Here is an 18,849-nt window from a genome sequence, read left to right as displayed (position 1 = left end):
GCCAAACGAACATTGAGCACGCCGAAGGTTTTAGTATGAGCACCTTGATCTATCACGATCAGGTGGTGTACTTTATTGGCTTCGTCAGGTTCTTACGGACAAGATTCGATTATTTTTATAAAGCTCCGCTTGCACCTGCTAATAAGTTGTGTGCTCTTACATGGGGAGCTGTTTTATGTAGGAACATTCACAAGTTTCTACAGGAAATGACACTACGTCGTATAGCGAATGTAAAACATGATGCGCAAAAAATTTTGTTTTTTTAACATGGCATAATTCCTCGAATTATTTATGACTTGAATGTACTAATAAAATACATGAACAGCTTAAGGAATAGGAAAAGAAATCTTCATTACATTACGTGTCGTGGCACAATGATCCGACGTTTCTTATACACTTAGAAATTGAAGCACCTGACTGACTCCCGTTTCCGGAATCGGTTGCGGAAGAAAGAGGTTAAAATAGCGCAGAGCTACACCTTTACGTTACCTGGTAAATGAAAACACTGAGATGAAATACTTGCCCCCCGAGAAATGGGAGACAATTGCAAACAGTTGCTGCTCTTAGACATACAAAGGCTGCTAAATATTGAAAAATTATTGCATCGCATTAAAATATTTATGCTATATTTTTTTAGATTTGTTAGTAGACACGTTTATTGTTCCTGTATTGATGTTTCTGAGTATTTGATATGATGTGCTTTGCGTTTTCCCTAGGCTACTGTTCTGTGGGCTAAAGTTCATGGTAGTGTATAGTGGCTTACTATAGCAGAACAGTAGCTTACAGGTTCTTGAGTATTTATATGTGCCTCGCGTTCCTTTTCTCTGTGACATGACCATCTAAAATATTTAAATATTTCTTTTGCTAGTCACTGAAATTTATTTTCCTATGTCTTTGTTTCTGCAAATTAATGGAGCAAGAGGCCACTCAAGCACTAGCTCCGGAGCTTTTACTTCCTCCCCTTGCACTACTCCACCGACCCAGCAAACGAGCTAGGCCTCTGATGACCCAGTCGAGGCGTGAAATACGAACAAGGCACCTGCAAGGACGGGCATCCAGCGCTCCCAGGACGCAATCAATACAACACCGGCGCCGCAGGTGACGAAAGAGCAACGCGGTTTTCAGGACCCCGCCAAAATGAAGAAGCAAAGGTCATGCGCGCAGACAAGGGTACATGAATAAAATTTGCATTACCTCTTAACTCACAGAACACACATTCACTACAATGGGCATGCAGAATGGAATACGAGGACACTTATCCGTGGTCCATTGACACAACTGAATTATTATCTTGATATGCGCAAAAGACGTTCTGTTTCCAGGAGAGACATATAAATTCGAGACAAATGAATTTTCCCCGGCAGTGCGCAATATTTAACAAAGTCCACGACAACGCTGCTGCCTCGTCTGGTGGGAGGCCAATTATTGTCAACAGGTCTGTCGTTTGCGAACATATAGCTTTTCAAACGTGTCTTGAGGCTGTGTCCGTGCGAGCAGGATTATTGAGAAAGGTCCTAACAACTTGCTCCATTCCCGTGCCGCCCAATTATGAACTTGCTAAAACAAAATTTCACAGTCTCATTCACCAGCTCCCAGAACAATACGTGATCACCGGCACCGTTAATGCTCATAACACAATATGGGGATACTTTCACTACGACACCAGAGGCCGCCTTATAGAAAATATTCTCGGCTCGTCTGGTATGTGTCTCTAACAAAGAAGAGCACGCGTATTATAATACAGAAGATAATTCTTATTCCTCAATAGATTTAGCACTAAGCTCTGCAACCATCTTTCTGTACTTAGAATGGAGTATAAAGAAAAATTTATCTGAAAAAAAAATCCATTGCGGAGTGATCACTGCCTTATACCGCTGAAGCTGATACAGGAACACGAATGCTCTCCAAATCACCCTTGCTGAAACTTTTCATCGGCCGGCTCGTTTTATATTATAAAAACAGGCTATTGACCACATCATTTTTACTACACTTAATATAGACGACTCGTATAGTATTTTACATCGTTTATAATTGACGCAGCAGGAAAATACATCCCATAGAATAATGGTCACTGATGCAAAAGATTAGTTACTTGGTGGATTGATGACTGTGGACAGGCGTGTAAGAAACAGAAAGCATGGGGAATTCTCCATCGATATCCTAATGCGGAGAACCTTAGTGCTTTTAAACGTAATAATTCGCAGGAAAGTGGACGCGAAGGCAAGCTAGGAGAGCAAGGCGTGAAAGGTTTATTTGCGGTAATAATTCTTACACACGGGTAGTGAAAGCCTGGGATACGCTGAGAAGGCTGAACGGGCAGCGAATACATTCGCCGTCTTTGGTAAATAAACAAAAAAATATTCTGAAGGACCAGGCCGACGATCTTCGTGATCACTTTGTATGCATTCCTAGCTATTGCGTTTTCTGAAATTCATAGAAACAAAGGAAGGGAAATCACTCGACCGTAAATGTAGCCCGAACGAACCTTTTAACTATCCTTGCTGCGTTGCCAAAAGACGTCATAGCTCTGGTCTGTGTCCCGACAAAGTTATGCACGAGATGAATAAACACCTTCACCGAGACACAGAAATTACCCTACTCGCACTTTTTAATGCTCTTCGGACAGCTGGACGTCTTCGACCCTCTTTGAAAGAAGCTATTGTGATCCCTGCGTTGAAATAGGCTTACGATCCCTGCTCAGTTACAAACGATCACAGGATAGCGCTAACAAGTTGTCCCTGCAAGTTGTTAAAAAGATGATAAAGCATCGCCTTCTACATCACCTTGAATCAAACAAAATGCTTGATATGCGCCAATTCGGACTTAGAGAAGCTCGGTCAACAACCCAGCACTTCGCGCCTTTCGAGGCTAACATTCGTGATGCATTTGTCAATAAACAGTTCATTTTATATATTCTTTATGGCATGGAAAAGACTTGAGACACCACGTCGCACTACAGAATCTTCGGAGAGCTGTCACGAACGGCCATCAGGGGGGAACATGCTAAATCTTACTGCGAGCTACCTCTCTAAACGTTCTTCTGGCGTAAAAATAGGGAACACAGTCTCGCATTCATTCAAGCCGGAAACTGGGGTATCTCAGAGAGGTATCATGAGGTGTACGTTTTTATTTGGAAGAGGAACACAATTCTTTATTGGCGACCTCCAGCCGTTTTCTACTAAATTTACGTAGGCGACGTACATATAGGTTTTATATGCTATAGCCTTGCAATCAGCGAGAGGCACCTTTAGCTCGCGCTCAAGAAAGTACCCAAATGGGTCGACGAAACTTGGTTTACTAATTTGTTTATTTATTTATAGTACCCTCCAGGCGCACACAAAGGATTACAGAGGGGAAGGGCTAATAGATAAAGATAACTATATAAAAAACAAAACTATAACATTATAACAGTGCCTAAACCAATGTGAAAACAACGCAAGTTAGAGCGACACATAAGCATATCATAAAAATACATAGACAATATTATACAGGCAGCTAAAACAGATGAACTATAAATGCGTGGTACACATACTGGTAGAGAATAAAAAGTGTACTGTTTTTAGATTAGGTAGGTAGTACAATGGAAATAATTTATAAGCCCTACTGGTCAGAAGAAAACTGAAGCTACTCTACAGGTGTAAATATGTTAAAGTCAAGGTATACTAGATCACGTTAGTAAGTGCCTTACGTAAGTCGTCGGTGTTAGTAATACAGACAGAGTGTATCCGGTAAGTGATTACATTCCTGGCATGTTTTTCGATGAAACGGTTTACCATAGGTCGACGTTCTGTGGGATGGGATGTTCATTTAAGACGATGGTCCAAGCGTGCAGAAGGAAAAGTGATATAGCGTGATTTGAGCGTGGGAATCATATCATATATTTATGGAACGAACAAAGGCGAGCGATTTTTCCGTGTTTTATGAGGGGATATATATTGAGGGCATGTTTCCTGCTAGTTACGCTTGCTGTGCGCTGGTAATTAATAAGAATAAAGCGAACGGAACGATTGTGTATAGTTTCTAAGGTGTTAGTGTTAATTGGTGAGGGCCCCATATTGAGGATGCGTATTCTAGGTTAGGTCGATTGTTGGTAACGTATAGCTGTTGTTTCAGAGAAGGAGGTACCAGCGGGAACTTGCGCTTCAGGTAGCCCAACATGCGATGAGCTTTGGATGTAATAATTTCAATATGTCGCATCCATGAAAGGTTATTTTTAATGTGCGCTTCCAGGTACTTATGCCCTAATACTGACTTCAGTAAGATGTTCTTAACGTAGTAATTAGGAGAAGTTACTTGGTTACGCGAGGTTCTCATGATTTACGTTTTGAGGCGTTAAAATTCATGTGCCAGATGGAGTACCAGCTCGCTGCGTTATCTAAATATGATTGTACTGTAACCATGTCAGAATCATTAGTTATCTTCCGGTAAATTACGCAATCATCGGCAAATAAACAGACAAAACTGGTGATTTGATTAGGCAGGTAATTAATATAAATGAGGAAAAGTAAGGGTGCCAACACAGTCTTGATGTACACCCGATGGCACTTGAACCTCTGTTGAGTCATTGTCATCAATAGTTACATATTTAATACGACTAGAAAGAAAGCTAGAAATCAATTTGAATATTAAAACGGCAATATTTAGAAGGCTTAGCTTATAGCTAACTAGCTTGATTGACTTTGTCGAAAGCTTTAGAAAAGTCTAAAATGATAGTACGTCGCAAAACCAGAATGCAAAAACCCATCCAAATCATTAGTAAATCTTAATAGTTGTGTTTCACAAGAACTTGATTTCCTCAAACCGCGTTCACGACAGCTGAAAAAATTAACTGGTTGAAGGAAGTTTGCATGGTGGGTGAAAATTATATGTTGAAAGATTTTTCAGCGTACCGATGTTAACGACATTTCTCTGTAATTCAGTAGATTGTTGGTTCCTCGATTTAAAAAGCGCCATGTGCTTACAGGTTTTCCAGTCAATGAGTAGGGCACTGTGGTTAACTGATATACTAAAAATGAGGGTAAGTATGATGGAGGCTTTATTCTGTAGTGCTCTGGAGTAGCTTCAAAGTCAAAGTCAAAGGGTTTATTCAGACAACGTATGGTACAGGGGCATAGGGCGCATACCAGAAGACAAGTGGAGGCCAGACAAGGAGTCTGCGCCCTTCTTGCTCCCATTCGAGAGCGCAAGCCATTCAGCGCGTAAAATAAACATTAAACGAAATGAAAATACAGAGTGGTTGGCTAACATTGAAACTGGAGTTGTTTCATATTGAACATTTATGCACAATTGGAAAAATACTGTAAGAAACAACAGAAAAAGAACAAAAGGTGTAGTCCTGCCTGCACTGACAACAGCTACATAGTGATGCTATTATTGAAAGCTTTGAATGAGTTACTTTCCTGGATAATGTTTACAGCAGGATGTAATCGTTTAAAACACTGGAAATTCTGTAGCTAAGTTTCTGGGAGCCGTAGTTCGTACGTATATTTTCCTTGTTATAACATATGTGCCGGGTATTGAAGTTGTGTGTTTTCGTTAGATACTGATGTGAAAAAGCCGTAGGATCAGAATGCATTCGTACGTATCTAGCTAGCACTATCTTTTTGTTCATAACATTCCACAGTTTAAGCATTTGATGTTTTCTAAACAATGGGGCACTGTGGCTAAGGTATGGTGCATTATCTATTAGGCGCAAAAATTTCTTTTGTAATAAATACATGTTTCCTATGCTTGTTTTAGGTGCTGTGCCTCAGACAAGAAGACAATAGTGGAAACGTGAATGTATCAGTGTGTACTATAGTTGTTTCTTTAGCCAGATAAGCAAAAGGTCCTTTGTTTTATACAGGATACCAATGGGCCTAGAGATACCAGTGCGAACTTTTTTAATGTGAGGTGACCAGTCAAGATGTTCGTGAAATATGACACCAAGAAATTTATGTGTTGCTACACGTTCGATAGATTCACCGCGAAATTGGATAAGTATTTCTTGTTTTATACACTTCTTACGAATTCGAAATATAATGTACTTAGTTATTTTAGCATTTAAGTCTAGTTCATTACCCTGCAGCCACGTGGACAAACTTTCCAGCCATACATTGGTTTCTATCTGCAGGACTTCCAGATCTTGTCCGCAGATGAATACTTTGCTATCGTCAGCGTACAGTATTATTTGTGGTGTAGTGGGCACACTAATTATATCATCTATACAAAGCAGAAATAACAGCGGCCCGAGGATTGATCCTTGTGGAACTCCATAACGTATCTGACCTAAGCTGGACTTTGCATTCGTAATATTGGAATTGGAATCAGCTTGGAATTAGTAACTTGGAATTGATACCATCAATGCCACTTGAATTGACGCCAACTTGGTACTGTTGCCATCAATGCCTCACGACGATGACTGCTTTATCTTCGAAATTCTGGAACGGATGCCTGCTGGGTGGCGGGTAATGGGATCCATCGCCAGAAAGTTTACTGATGGCAAAGGTGGATAGTCAGTGATCTTTGCTGTGCAGAATGATTGGGAAAACGTGCTGTTAAGAAGGGAAGCGCAAAGATGATTCGGAACTTGAGCCCCTGAATTCGTTTCAAGTCAATCTACATAGAAGGTCCTGCGTCCTTTTAAGAAGAGGACTGCTCAATGATCTCACTACCGCACTGCCAGGAGGGCACATCCATCTTAACAAAGAACTCATATTCTTGGGTGTCATTGTGTAGCACACAAATTGGGGTAGTGACAGAAGATGCTTAATGAATCTCTAGAAAACTTTGATAAGATCGCCTTTAGACTCCGGTACTATGGTGTATCAGTTTACTACAATGAGTGAGCTAAAAATGATTGATCTCATTCATCATTCACCCATACGCCTGGCCAAAAGAGCTCTGTGAACTAGCCCGGTACAAAGTGCCTATGTATATTTCAATGAGTCGTCAATCCACCTGCAAAGCTCGTTGGCTAATATTATGTATTTCCTGAAGGCACACTTTAACAGTGAACATCCTTGTAACAAAACCGTAAACTATATGACTTGGGCCCCAATTTTTCACAGCCGTCCCGCAGTCAAAAAACTCACTTCACTGCGTTTGACAAACCTCAGCAAACCAATAACTGTTTCACTTATTGAAAGCCCTCTTATGGCTCCAGCCGTGCCAGTACCAACGTGGATGCGGCAGCCGGCAGATTGTGACACGTCGTTTGTAAAAGTCAGATAGAACGCCCTAGAAATGCGTATAAATGCACTTCCTAGACATTCAGTCAATGTACTCGTGCCCAGAATTTTACGCTGATGCTTCAAGGTCGCATGTCGGTGCTGCTTATACTGCAGTTAGCCCATCCTCACCGGAAACCGGTCGCTCGCATCCGGAAAGAAGCATATATATGACGGAAGTCTACACGCTATTGTCGGCTGTTAGACACGTCAATGAAATAAAACTAGAGAAGAGAATAACATGTACAAGTTTCTTAAGCTTCCTGAAAAGCTAAATTTTTATTCTCTGAGGAATAAATATTTCTTCATTACTGAACTTTATTCAATGTCCTCTGGGCTTTGTACGCATCTCAACATATCATAATATGCTGGGTACCTAGACACACGGCATCGATGGTAAAAAGCTCGCCGAATGTATAGCCACATCAGTAAATACAAAAAATTCTTAAATTCTTCTATAACTATTCCTTTCATGGATTTAAATCTCTTCCTTCGAGTGCCATCACGTGCTCATTCGACTTTTCAAAAAATGCTAGCAGTCATGTTTCGTTGTGTTAATACTTGCTCACCAAAATGTGTGTACCCACCCCTTATGTAATACCCCTCGTGGGTATTTAAGGTAATAAAATGAAATGAATTAAAAGGAACTGAGGGGCCATCAGCAACGTACCTGGGACACTGATAAATTATTAAACTCTGGGTTATTAAGCCAAGCGTCGTAATCTGGCCACCAATTATGTAAACACGCGAAACTATGTTCACAATGTAAGCACGACAAACTATGGTTGTTTTCTGCCGTCTTAGAATAGGCCACACCTACCGCAAGGACTCCTATTTTGTGACCGGTAATGATCCTGCTGAGCTAAATGTGGCGAGACGCTAATGGTTGTTCACGTTTCTTAGAGTGTCGGGAAGTAGAAGATCAAAAAAGCACTTTGCCCTGGTATGTAGAAAACACATTCCCCTCCACTAGTTAAGCTTTCTTCACTCTCTGGCAATAAGCTACTTTTCAGGTTTTTACGAGACATTGGTAGATTGCATGTTATCAGCCCAAGATATACGACGCACATCCTCTCATTTGAGGCCGCTTTTGCGATCGCATTTCGCTAAATAACGTGCCTCCCAGCACCTGCGTTCAAATTCTCACTGGTAAGGCAGGAATGCTACCGTTACTCACACGTTTGATCATAATTCCTTTGTAATAGATGTTTTAGGCTCATAGTATGCATCACTAGTTGTTCTCAGTATATGAGCTCCTGTACATTTTACGGACTTTACAGCAACTAAATTTCAAGTCTCTCTAAAGTCAAGTTACATCTGCGATTCGCTATTGAGAATCAGAACTCAGAGATTTATCATGTTTTACTATTGAGAAATAATTCATTGTCTTTTCAATGGCTCACTTTGGCTGCACCTGACGCTTGTGCCAATAAAATACATCCATTTTTTTCTAACTTCGTGCCATCGTCGTCACATCATCGTCGTCACAAAACCGTCGTCACGTGATTGTCGTCATGACGTCATCGTCACGCTGTCCTTGTACCATCATTACCATTTCAGAAATGGGCACCCCATTGTCATCACGCTATTGTCGTCATACCGCATTTGTCGTTCCGTCGACGACGTTGCATCTTCGTGGCTCTACCGTAATTATGTCGTCATCATTCATTCGGAACAATACAACTGTTGCAGAGGCATCGCCGACATCGAGTCGTCGTCATACAGCCGCGGTCGTGCATCCATCTCATACAGTCGTTATGCCATCGTCGCCATTCCAGCTTCGTCGTCTGGTTTTCGGCACGCCGTCGTCGTCCTGAATATTCGTCATACACTTATTGTCATCCCGTTGTTTTGAACCCGTGATCGTCATGATGTCGCTATACCATCATCATCAGCCGTTAACAGCATGGTATTACTGATCACCCACTTTCCAGAGTCATATGCTGCGGGCATCTGGGCCTCTCAATTTCTAATTACGTTTCTTGGAGTAAACGTATTGATATCGCTTCCGCTAATTCTCCTAGTAAAGTGTTATCTTTAAGGCGGCCATTACGGCGTCCTACCCCTGAAGCTCACCTAATTGCTTACAAAGCTGTTGTGCGACCACTCTTAGAATATGCTGCGATAATCTTGGAGCCCTTCTCTAAGGCTAACATTTACAAATTAAGACAGGATAAAAAAACAGTGAGATTTATCCGTAATTCCTATGAACATACGTCCACCACGGTCTGTCTAGCAAGAAGCGGTCTACTGTTAGTTACTCAGACGAATCGTATTTGTCGCTTGAAATTGTTCTTCATTTAGGTGAACGGGCACTAAAATATTGACACTTCGCAAAGAATTAGTTATTCCAGTAGTTACGCTACACGCATGCGACATTCTTTGTCACTAAAACCATTATTAGTAAGAAATAACTGTTACAAATATTGCTATTTTCCTAGAACCATAACCGACAGGAACAACCTTGCTGATAGTGTAGTAACACAATAAGCAAGTGTTAATTAGTGCTTTTATTTTGTGTGTGCGTGTTGAGCCAGATTTGGTACTTGTAAATCCTTTTGTGAAATTGATATTCTGCTACAATCTTGCGCGCGATAATATTGCTGAACAATTTTCAGCTATGTATATGTGTTGTTGAAGCCTTTGCCTAAATGTATTTCATTTCTGTATCAATTTATTACTGTACAAATATGTACACCCACCTGCACAGACATTTATCTATTTATTTAGTTAGTTAGTTAGTTAGTCAGTTACAAACACTGCAGCCCAGTATAAGGCCATAGCAACAGTGGGAACAATGTGCATTAAATTACGGAGTACCTTACAAAGAAATAATTCGGTATACAATATGAACCGGTACACATTTTAGTATGGGGATTCAATATTAGGTTTAATACACCATCAAAACCTATTACCATAGCGGCTAATTTATTAGTTCGCGCATCATAACTCACTTTTGGAACTACATGGTTATCGAAGGTGAAAACAGATTGGAAATACTAGTTAAGTGTATTCGAAACTACGGTGGGATCGTTAGTAATATCGTCCTTAATCTTGAAAGAGGTACTGCACATTGGGCTAGGTAAATTTGATGTCCGAAATCTGTGAGGTTTAGATTGAAGTAGTATAGGTAGCTGATTTAAGTACTATAGGTAGTTGCACTGAAAAATGGAAATCTTTAGCATTTATAGTACGTGTACAAAAGTCATCCTTGGCTTTTTCAAAAGGAATGCAAAGCGTAGAATTAGAATGCTTTTATTCACGCAGGGTACCTACACGGCGTGACTTGTTCAAGATAACCTGGTTATTCCAAGGAAGTTTATCATTTATCTTTTTTGTTTTAAATAAAACGTAATTACTAGTGCAATATTTCACTAATGTCTCTAAACAATCAACAAGACTGTCAACATGACATCCGGTACTGAGTAAAAAATAATGGTCAAAGTTATCTGCCAGAGTATCAGTCATAGACATATTGTCAGCCTTCTTTAGATTATGAAATGTGCAATGGCTAAAAAGTTTACGTGGAATAGGACAGTTGATGTGTATGAGAACTGCGTTATGATCTGAGAATAATTCCAGGATATCATATTTAAAGCCTAAGGGAACAACACTGTCACTGATAAACACTAAGTGAAGTACGGAGTTCTGCCGCGTATTCTTATCAACTAATTGTATCAGTTTAAGGGACTAAGAAAACGTTATTAAATATCTACAAATAGAGGCCCTAGTGACGCAATATGTAAAGGAAGGCCAGTGAATGCCGGGAACGATGACGTCACCATGAGCGATTAACTCAGAACAGTCAAGGCTATGGTCATGTATAAAATGCGAAATGTTATCGAACAAATCACTAGGGCTATCAGGGGAGGGGGGAGCATAAAGATAACCAATTGTTAAATTCTGCTTATACATTAGTAACTTGCACCAAACGTATTATGCATTGGGAGGACTTGGTAGATATTTAGAGGTAGAATTTGAGCGTAAGAGCAGCAGTGTAACCAGGAGGTGAGAATAATGAGCCGTGAATATCTTCATGGCGCCACGTTTCTGTGATGCATATAACATGAGAAGAACATGATGAAACGAGCGAAAGAATCTATTTAACTTTTTTAGTTATGCTTCTTGTAGAAGCGGTAATCTGTGGCAGAGTGATCAGATTGTCAACATAGTGAAGATGATACGTTTGAAAATATTGCGCTAGAATCAAAACCAGGAGTTGTTACTAAACTGTTTGAGGCACTGTCCCAGTTGTAACGAACGTTACCTATAAATAAATGATCGAACCTCATTTTATTATCTGAACTGTCGTTCCGCTGTACAACCAAAGCGTCCCTAAGCTTTTTACGTAGTGGATGAAAGATATTATGAAAGATATTAGGATCTGGATGAAAGAAATAGGAAAGTTTAAGGCTGGAATTTTGAATCTTAGAAGCGTTTTTCAGCAGCACTAGCTTATCGCTGAAGTAAAACATTTCAAAATGATAGGCGAGAACTTCCAGGGCGCACTCTGCATAAGCTATCGAAGCGTTCAATAGGTGGACTGTCAAGGAAAAGCTTACTGAAAACGTTGGCAACCTTGGAGAGCAGTGTCTGACGATTCTCGTTGGTATCCTCTGTATGCCTTAAGGATTACGGGATTTCTTCGTGAGCGGTTTTCATGATCCTCATATTTAGCAGTTAGTTCAGCAACGGTGCGCTTTCGGCAAACCGCGTCATAACTGAAGCTCAGCAGGGTCTTGATCAGACAGTGCCTTCGAACATGAGGTATTGAGAGCAGCCACAAGGAATTCGAAGGCATCGAAACGTGTATTCACAGCATTTTTTTGTTTGAGATAAGTCTTGTGACATATTTTTCTGGCAAGCAACTCAATCGGAAAGAACCTTCAAAGAGAAGGGTTATGGGTTAAGAATACATTGGCAGCTCAGCCGAGTCTCAAGGCCGTTAAAGAGGCTTCCTTGGGATTCGTCAGGTTTGCCAGTTTTAGACGCCGGTCTCCTGGGATCAGCGTTAAGCTCCATGTCACCGCTGAAGATAAGACGAATAAGGTAACCGACGACATAGCAAAACTTTCTCATGAGTCTGCTACCCCAATAACTGTGTGGTCAACACAGCGTTCAAGACCGCAGTATTCATAAATAAAAAATGCAGAATTTAAAAATTGTTATGTCATTGTCGTCATGCCTTCGCTGTCGCACCGCGTCTGTCGTTCTGTATTAGTTACTGCGTTGTAGTTACCCTCATAGGCGACCTTAGCAAGCGACTGCTTCATCAAAAGGCATGGATACCGCTGATGGCCTACGTTACACGTAGCCAGGGCAACGAAGCCTCGCAATATCCATTGTACGTCACATGTAGCTGAAGCAACGGAATTGTCGTAAGGACCAATACTGATTCTAAGAAACGTGACTTAAAGAACACACTGCTACCCCAGTATATTCTTAGTATATTCTTATCGGCAGTTCATCTAGTTTACGGATTGATATCTGCTCTTCTTATGGTATCTTCGACTGATCGCCTGTACGCCCCGAAGCAGAGTCGGGTAGATCGGGCGTTTCCCGCGCTCAAAGATAGAGGACAAGCGCGGAAGCCGAACGTGCGACTCGCTCTCGGAGGAGGAAATAGCCGATGCGAAACCACGTGACTACTGCCAACATCCGATGATTCGCCTATCCAAAGCTCCCGGCGCTTCCGGAAAAACCGGCGGACGTGCCGGCGGGACGAGCGTTCGTCGAGACGCCAGCATGCAGTGGCCTAGGTTGCCAAGGTTACGGTGGACCGTCGCCAACAGCAGCGACGCGGCGCTGCGATGACGTTTCAATCTCGATGACTGCTCCGACGACAGGGCTCGGAGCGCCTCAGAGCGCTCCAAGATGGAGGAGAGCAATCGAGAAGAACCAGCCGAACGCAGGGCGCGCACCCTCTTTCAACCAGCCGAAGACAACGCCGCTCGCGAGAGCGCTCCAGAGCGCTCAGAAACGACCAGCCGAAGATAGCATTAGTCTAACATGATGGCAAGGGATGTTAAGTCAAATTTTTTATCGTTTTCACAGACGTACGGTGAAAAAATGCATGCCTCAGGTCACAGACACTATAGGTGAATAGACGTGCCGTTTTTATTACACCGCCAAGTGTAATCCTGTCGACTCCGTTCCTGACACCTGTCATGTCGTTATCCGCATACTAGGCCGTTGACTTTTGTATATGTCTAAAAACAGCGCCTTGTTGACCCCTCCACTCTAGAAAGTGACGTCAATCGTCATTTATACATTGGGCCGCGAGAAGCATAAAAGCGCGTAGTCAACACCTTGCCTGTCGTGGAGCGGTTGCCGATAGGTGCAAGCTTCCGTGCCGCTCTGCCGTCCACTTTTTCCAAGCAGCGAACGAAGCCAGTGCCATCTTCGCTGACCTAAGCGCCTGGTCAGCGTCTGCCGAACAGCACGCTGCCTTAGCGCACTCGTACTAGCACACAGAGGCTCAACAACTTCGCACAAGCAGGTATAGTCTCCGTGAAACGAAATCTACCAGATCTTGGAGCAGCTTTTCATTGACGCAATGAATTTCTATGCCGTAACGTTCCTCGCGCTCTTCAGCGCGGCATCAGCTGATACGAGGTAAGTTGCCTAACTTTCAATTGAAGCTGTCTTCCATATTTTACTGGGTTTCGTTAAACCACAGAACTGTTCTGCTTTTAATCACGTACGCATTTCTCGTGACTGCGGCCAAACAAACGTCAAGCATGCTGAAGGTTCTTGCATGAGCTTCTTGGTCTATCACGTACATGTGGTGTGCTTTATTGGCTTCGTCGTGTTCTGACAGGCAAGATTAAATTAATTCTTCACAAAGCTCTGCTTGCACGCATTAAATAATAATTAATTAATTGCATTAAATAATAGCTATAAATTATAACTGTTTCATGTAGGAACATTTCAAAAAATGCAGCAACATTCAGAAGTTTCTACACAATATGACAGTACGTCATACAACGATTGTTTGGGGGCGAAATGCGAAAATATTCGTGGTATTTAGAATTAGGTGCGCTAAGAACCCCAGGTGGCCGAAATTGCCGAGTCCTCCACCACGGCGTACCTCACGATCAGAAAGTGGTTTCGGCACGTAACGCTTCATAATTTAAGTTTAATATAGCGAATGTGACCTACCTGCCAATATACGGCGATAAGCGCAAACGTCTTATTTCCGAAGCGTTCCACATTCATGTTAGCGGAGAAGCGGGTGTAAGCCTTCCCTCTATCGCTCTTTCCGAAAGAGATTGCCTTCCTTTCGCATTAATTGTATTTTTCTCCACTCTGCATGCTGAATTCTGTTGATTCTGTGCTTCGAGATAGCGATGAAGTATTTATATGCTGACCTAAAGAATAAAGACACTTGGTTGTTAGTCATCGCTGGTGTCCCTCTCCCCGTCCTGTTGTTTAGCGCTGTTTTACTGGTCGTAATGCGAGACGTCTCATCCATGCTTTTATTGCTTTGTCTTGTGTGACGACATTGTCGCTCTCAGTTATATGAAAGGTCGGGCCGGCACAACACAAGAAGTCTCGAAGAAACTTCTTTAGCAGCTTGTAATGCTGACGGCTGCAGATTTCGAGTATGCCTCTAATCAGACTTAAAATTTCGCTCCGTACACACTACGTACCATTCGTTATTCCACCTCAGCCACCATTTGGTAACGATGAAATGTTTGCGGAACCAATTATGCCGTTTTGATTCACGACACGGTTACCGATCGTTCCCAGCAACCGACTGACCTCTTCTTCGTTCTTATCTATTCGCCCAGCCATATGTCCCGTTACACACACACACACACACACACACACAGACACAAACACACACACGCAAGCGCGCGCGCGCACGCACGCACACACGCACACACGCGCACGCACACACGTACGCGCACACACACGCACACACGCATGCACGCACGCACAACACACATACTTTTATATCTAGAAGTTTCTCGTGAGTTAGAGCACCATCCGATCCCAACCCCGTGATACGTACATGCGATTATGTGAGGTGCTCCAAGATGTTCTTCTGGGTGGTTTATCTCTCCTTTGTGGTCATTGGGCCAATTTTCTGCTTTCCTTATGTTTAACCACAAGCTGTCATTTCTCATAAGTTACAATCCTTTGTGGTCATTGGGCCAATTTTCTGCTTTCCTTATGTTTAACCACAAGCTGTCATTACTCATAAGTTACAATCGAAAACAAACGAAAGAAGTATCTAAATAATGAAACAAATAATAAATAATGACCCCTTGTTATTCCACAGTTCTGCTTGACATCGCCTCCGATAAACCTTGTATTTGACATAACAGCATTTGTATAGTACAGTGAAAGCTCGTTAATTCGAACTTCAATAATTCGAATTTATGGATAATTCGAACTGTACGATTTGGTCCGGCCAAGCTCCACAGAAGTCTATGTATAAAGAAGTCCGATTAATTCGAACACGAGAAGGTTCCCTCACGGATAATTCGAACTACGTTCGCCTGGCACACGGCCAGAGAAACGCGCCTACTGCTTACACACAAGGCTGTATTGCCTCCGAAACGGAGAGAACGGCGAGAGAAGGCAAAATCGGAAAAAAATCTAACCGACGCGGGGTCAGCTAGAAGGCAGCAGCGGCTGCCGCCTCTCCGTTCTACGTAACCTCCGAGACTTCTTGCCCGCTGCGAATCTCGGAGGCTTCGCAAATCTTGTACAGCTGCTAATGCTGTGCGGAGATGGCACGGCAAGCGCCAAAACACAGCGAATCAAGTACGTCGCAGCTGCGCTTGCAATCAAGAACCAACGAATCAGGGCCTTCGCCACCTTCACATGTTCAGCGTCTTTGTCTCGGCAGCCTTCATCGGTTGTGCACCTCTGTTTTCAGCTTGGGAGGCATCGGCCGTCGCGATTCATTGTGATGGTGTTACCCTCGGCTAGCATTCGTTTCATTGGACATCGGTGGTGTGGCACAGTCGGACCCAGAGCTTCGACTCGAAGATGGCGTGTGCCCGCGGCATACGCCAGCACTTTTCGACTCGCCAAATTTCTGACATGCCCTACTGCTTCCAAATCGCAGTAAACTGTTGCTCTCCTTCACTTTCGTTAGTTCGAACTTTCGTTAATTAGAACTGAAGCGGCTTCCCCTTGCGGTTCGAATTAACGAGCTTTTACTGTATTTGCCTTCGTCCCTAGGCCTCGACAGAGCAACCAAGTAAGAATCAGTGGACATAACTACAGCGCGAACCAATGGGACCGTGGTGCCGTCGTGACTATACCTCTGAAAAGGAGCAATGTGAGTATACATAAAGTGCTCTTCACAAACGCGCTACTAAGATTTACTTTGTTTCTTGTGTTGCAGGGTTTACATGCACAAAGGCAAATTGATGAAAGGGCCTCACAAGCCAGTCTGAACCCAAGCGAGCACGAGCTTCATCCTTGCGCGTAGCGCCCACAAACTGGGTTCCGCCGCTTTCTTCTCTACACTGGCACACGGGGAAAGAAGAACCATCCTGTTGGATCAACGCGTAGTTAGTGTAGCTGGGTCGTAGTCTGGTTTAATGCGACTGACGTATCTATTTCCTCGAAGAAATTGATCAGGGCTTGGTGTCATAGGCTGGACATTCCATTTCACGGACGAGGAGAGGGTGACTATGCGGTAAGGCTTCAATATCGGCCAAGCAGTTTACTAGAAAGCGCACCACTGTTCGGTTAAACCTGAAGCTAACCGAGGGCACAGGTAGAGAAAGCAGGATGAAGCCGGTCACCGTCGTGTCACAGTTCTTGTCGACCATTGTTGTGTGTCGTTAATCAACGGGTGAGATGTACACAGAACTCCGCTTACTTGGAGACACAGCAACAGGTGTGCATATGATGTGGAGCCAGGCCTGTACGAAAGCAAAGTGTTCAGCAGGCACGATTGCTCGCCTTCATACAATGCGAAAAAAGCAAGGAGCGGCTGGTCGCTTGCGTAAGGGGGTTCTACACGTATGCAACGAAAGGGAGGACGGTTTGTCAGTTCGTCTGGTCATATGCAGTGCACGTTGTCAAGTGTGAGGATTGAAGCGTTCCGGTAAACAACTAGCTTGTTGACGGGTGTATGGTCGACGTGCCATGAAATATGTGGTAGACGTACAGTGCTTGCATACGGTATACGTTCAATGCTTGAATACCATAGTACAAGAACGCAGATTCTGTGTAGCTCAAAAGTTTAGGGGGAACATCCTGCCAAAAAACTAAGTTGCATAGCATGAAGAAAGCAACTTCTCTTGCGGTTGATGCGATTAGAGCTGCACTCTGGGCGTGGCGCGTGAGCTGGCTGAGGCTAACGGAGAATCTCCTGCTCTGAGGAGCGGTGGAAGGAAGCCGTCCATAGAGGTCAATAGCGACCTGGTCTGAAGTACGGCAAGTGCAACGTCCACGCAGACATCCGCCGGTAGCCCGTCGCGTGGAGCCTTCCATTATTGGCAAGTGAGACAAACACGAACTTGCACACGAAGTCATAGTTATTTTTTTAAAAGTTATTTTGCAATATCGTCGATGTTTTCCCAGTAGTTTTAGGCACAGAATCATCAAAAACGTTGAATTTTATCAATATCTTCAAACATGTAATATATGTCGAAGGGGACTAATGCGAAGGCAATGTATAACCATTTAGACTTTAATATTGGGTCACCTATATAATTGAAAAGTTGCTTTGCCACACTTTACAGAATCAATACTACGGGGTCATCAGTATCGTAACACCACCGCAAACTTTCAATGTTGTCTTCGACACAAATTCTAATGTTACATGGCTGCCTTCAGTTGGTTGCAGCAAGGCACAATGTGATAAGTATATTTTCCTGCAGCGTTAAAACAATACGCTTAAACAAATATTTTGACAGAGCTTTTTTTATAATGGCCTCTTTCTTTCACATAAGACCGGTTGTAGCTGAACTGTACAAGAACGCTTAGGGTGCTATATGAATTCGCGGCGCTCGTACTGCTTAAATCTTCTTCAACAAAATAGCTTGTCGAAAGAAAGAGCTACCTTCTTTCCGGAGCTCGAGATCATACAATGAGCAATGCTGCTTCTCTAACAGTTATCCTGGCGCAGTTGTCGTTGCCACGGATATTTATTTTTTAATAAAGCAACTCTCGGTGGCCAGCAGATGCGAATAAATTGTTTGTGCACAATATTGTGCGCTCTCGCAAATTGTTGCACCTTGATAAGCAAAAAAACTGCCGGAACACATCTCCCGATGAATGTCGGCGTCACTGCAGTTGGCGTTGAGACAATGTAACGATACGCTCTATTGCAACCGCCATAACGCACCGAGCATAATGCGTGTATTGACCGGGATGCACTCCAAAGCTTCCTTCTATAATGTCTGGGCAGAAATGTGCGCGCCTGTTTAGAACAGAGAACGATGCGACAGGTGCGTTTCGTCTGTCATGTGCTGTTGGTCGGAACCATGGCGAGCGCTGAAGTTACCTTCCAATCACGCAGCTCGGCCGTGAGATCAAAGCCTGCCACTACTCGTCGACTATCCGGGTGTTCATGCCAAACTGCGTTGTGACGCTATCTGACGCCGCAGGCGATTATTGTCGAGATATTGCATTCCGCATACGTGTCCATTAGGGACCCTGTGCCTGT

General features: G+C 43.0%; 1 protein-coding gene across 2 annotated transcripts in view; it reads left to right on the top strand.

The window, feature by feature from the left end:
• Window positions 1-13,555: 13,555 nt before the first annotated feature.
• Window positions 13,556-18,849, top strand: part of LOC139050637 (cathepsin D-like) — a 29,685-nt gene continuing 24,391 nt past the window's right edge. Inside the window, exons 1-3 of one of the 2 annotated variants that reach the window (XM_070527227.1) lie at window positions 13,556-13,823; window positions 16,407-16,506; window positions 16,573-16,869. The gene's annotated coding sequence lies outside the window, so the exon portion shown is untranslated. The remainder of the gene's footprint in view (window positions 13,824-16,406; window positions 16,507-16,572; window positions 16,870-18,849) is intronic. The other variant, XM_070527228.1, reaches the window with a different exon arrangement.

This window comes from Dermacentor albipictus, chromosome 10 (genome assembly GCF_038994185.2).
Source record: "Dermacentor albipictus isolate Rhodes 1998 colony chromosome 10, USDA_Dalb.pri_finalv2, whole genome shotgun sequence".
NCBI classification, from domain to species: Eukaryota; Metazoa; Arthropoda; class Arachnida; order Ixodida; family Ixodidae; genus Dermacentor; species Dermacentor albipictus.
This window is presented reverse-complemented; position numbering and strand designations above follow the sequence as displayed.